Below are 4,082 nucleotides of genomic sequence, written 5' to 3' on the forward strand. Positions count from 1 at the left end.
CCTCGTATGGTTTTTATATTTCAACTGTAATGCAGGAATCCAGTAAAATACAAGTGCATCCACTAGATGGTGCAAGCCTACTAGATTTGTAGACTCCATGTTTATCTTCAGTTGCCCATTTTTGTTAAGACAGTTACATCATATCAACTTATCAGTCATATTTTACCAAGCTTGAACTTTACAAAAACTCTGGCAGGAGTGGTTACATTTTCTGACCCTCTGCGTGGTTTGAACGAGTGAATGTAAGACAAAAGTGTAATGTGACTGCCGCTTAACAGTTCAAGACCATTCAAAGTAAGTATAGGATCATGCGTAGGGAATTAAAGTGCCACAAAAGAGAGCTTTACAATAAAGAAACCCACATATAGTATGGCTAATTGAAATGGATAGAGTTTAAACACTATTTGATGCCAGTTATTGTCCTGGATAACTGAGGGGAGAATTTGGTGAGCCCAGCTGAGTATTAATATATTAAAACATAAAGATTTATTGAATCATTTATTATGATTTAATTTAGAAGTGCTTCATGAGCACACTGACATGTACACAAATTTGTTGGTGTAGTATTCGGTTATCACATGTTGCACATACACAATACATCTTAGCCTCAGAAACCTGAATATACTACTACACATGTTTCATATTGATTCATCTTCAAATTTTTATTATTTATTTCTTAACTCAGAAACCACAAACATCCACAAACAGTCACAAACAATACACCGGGACCTAGGAATGCGTCCCAGGGCCAAAAAACACAAAGAGGAAAAATGGAAGGGAGGGAGACAAAACAACACATGCAAAAAGGACACACAAACACAAACAGACACACACACACAGACTGACACTAGCCAGGGATCAAACACCTGCGCTAGTTAGAGGTCCGGGCCACAGCGAAGGCTACAGTCCCCATTATTTTCTCATGAGCTACTAAATGTTTTGTCTACAAAATGTCAGACAATAGCAGAAAATGCACAGAGCGCCCATGGAGATGCATATATTGGTTTTATTCAACCAACATTCCAAAGATATTCAGTTTATTATCATATTTAAAAAAAAACATTAATCCCTATAACGAGAATCTGGAACCGATAGTTGGCATTTTTGCTTAAAAAATAACTAAAACAATTAATCGATTATCAAATAGCAAGCATTAATTTTCTGCCGATTAATCATTGTATTTCTGTTAACAAAATCAAGATAAGTCTCAAAACCGGAATACTAATGTATATGGAATGTAAACTAAATGAATGTCTCTCTATAAGAGCGTTCAATCTACTAGAGTCAAAATGACTTGTATTGTAAATCTGATGAAAACAAAAAGGTGTACTGCGCTTTGTCCCAAAATGTCCCAAATAATTGTTATAATAAGCAGTGTATAGTGGTAATAAAAATTCATAAGATACGATATCCCTGATTATTTTGGATGGAACTATTACACCACAAATTTCAACCATCATCACCTTTTTTTTAGAGAACATCACAGCGAGGGCATGGCCAATAAAACAAAGGAAAAGAAAAAAAGATTATTGCTATTGTAGATTGATCATTTCCAAATGTTAGAGGACTTTATATAATAACAATAGGGCGACACCCTAATACGTGTTATTCAATGCTTTGATCGAACGAGTCTGATTCGACTGTCTCACAGTCAAAACTTCTCAGAGGCGAAAACCCCAGTCCAGACCAAAGATTTGCGGTGAGACGAGTTGAAACTTGTAGCTACTTGCAACGTGCCCGTCTGCAAAATTGCCCTTGGGGATAATAAAGTTACCTTGACCTTGACCTTGCAATGCTCTGAAACCTGCCTGTTCACACCATGCAACAAGACGATGTGGTGTATCATCTCACAGTTATGACTCTTTGTACTTCCGTTGTAACTCCGACCTTTCAGGCTTTGTTATAGCTGGATATCATCTGTTGCATCTAAATGAATGTGGATCATGTTAGTGATAGTGAGATACTTGCTACAGCTGTTTTCTAGTGGCACAAAAATGGCAAAAACGTTTTATTTCTCGCTCCCTGATTTGTTCTAAGGATGCTCGCTCTCTTCTGTCACTCTCTAGCTATCTCACATTGCCAGACCTTCCTACACAGCGCTGCAAAGGAGAGTCTGGCAAGTCCACACAGCTGTCACTGCCGACGTCATCAAGTGCAGATTTGAGTCAGGCATGCTCGTTTAATTGGTTTACGGCCTAACGTGTCATACTGCCATTTGTGAAATCCATGAAATAATAAATGTCTCATTACAAACAACACAGAAATGGAAATCATTTCAAAAATGTTTTAGCTATCTATGATTGTTTGATTGCTAACGTTAGCTCAAAATGCCATTAGCCAGCAGTAAACAAACTTTGTTAATTAGGTCCATTTTTCTGTATTGACCTCACAGAAGTCTCTTGTTACCATCTTGTATTCTACTTGTTGCAAAGTCACAAATGCACAACTCACATCTTCACTCGTTGCAAAGTGACGCATACGCAACTCAATCTGCACTCAACTCATATCGAGCAGTGACACCGCCAAAAAGACACCTGGCGGATTTCCGGCGGCACGGAGCCATCCTGAAAGTGGAACTTTGTGGATATGGACTCATAAACAGTTAAAGAAATGGACCAACAGTGATACCTGAGGTTACTGCGCAGCCTCAACTGAGCTTGGATGTAGATGTGACGTGGGCAACCTGCGATCTTTGGTAGCTGTGCCAAGAAAAATCGAATCACTCCAATCTTGCAGAGATGGAGAGCGTAGGTATATGTAGGAGATAACATAGGCGCAGGCTAATTATTGTGAACTAAAATGCTAGTTAACATTAGTAATCAAAGCTAAACAACTACTGTGAGTCAAGCTGCCTGCGAGCTCTCCTGTACTAGGAGACAGTTACTATGCGACAGTAAGTTGCATGGTTCTGACCAATCATTAGCCTATTTTTAAAAAACGTGCTATGAAGCCATAACGTGATATACAAGGTAATGGAGACTTTTAATATTTTCGTGTTTCTTGAAATAACAATGGATAAAAGAGCCTTTAAACACTTTAGATCTAAAGTTATTCCTGTCAAAGTGACGTCAAAATTAACGGCATAGGAGCATGTGTTGTGAAGAGAGGTACCCCCTTGTATAGATTACTCTCTAGCTTCCTCTACCCAAAGGGGTAAGCCAGCCTTCATGATATAGGAGCCTTTTGATGCTACAAGCCACCTACTGCTTTTCATTCATTTGATGTCACTTTGACGGTGAATAACTTTACATCTGAAGCGTTTAATAACTCTAATGTCCATTGTTTATTTCTAAGAAACCAACAAGGGATAAAGGCTCCATTACCTTGTATGTACATTATGGCTCTGTAGCACACGTTTTTGAAAAAATAGGCTAACGATTGCGTCATAACCACGCGGCTTACTGTCACATAGTAGAGGATTACCCAACAGTACAGGAAACAGCAGACAGGTTGGATTTACATATCTGTTTAGGTTTACTCACTAATGTTAACTAGCATTAGTTAGCAAAATTTGCCTCTGCCTATGTCATCCCTTACCTACGTTTCTGTCTCTGCAAGATTGGGAATGATTGAGATTTCTATTGGCACAGCTACTAGAAGACTTACAACTTTCAGAAAGGTTGCTTACGTCACATCTACGTATCAAGCCCAGTTGGAGGCTGAGCAGTAATGCTCAGCTATTACTGAAAGTGCTTGATCGCTTCACTGGTGTCACTGGTTCACTCTCTAGGGTTCAACTACATACTGTACTTACGGTGCTCGTTGAGCCTCTGGGCCGGTTGGACAGCTGCAACTTATCTCACAACTTTCTAAAACAGTTTTGTCTCGTCGCAAATATTTGGTCCGACTTTGACCTGGGCTTTATGAAACAATGTACATGACATTTTGGCTATATGGGAGTGCTCAATGATAGATTTTACATAAACTACCTGTTTTCTTTTTTTCCAATAAGTTAATATCCAGCCTCTCCAGTTTACTTTCATGATCCGGACTGATGGCGGTCTGCACCCCACGCCCTCGCCCCATGGCCCCACCCACATGATTTGACAATCAGTCAACATAGTGAAGAATTAAAATAATGA

This window comes from Etheostoma spectabile, chromosome 13 (assembly GCF_008692095.1).
Source record: "Etheostoma spectabile isolate EspeVRDwgs_2016 chromosome 13, UIUC_Espe_1.0, whole genome shotgun sequence".
Lineage (NCBI taxonomy): Eukaryota > Metazoa > Chordata > Actinopteri > Perciformes > Percidae > Etheostoma > Etheostoma spectabile.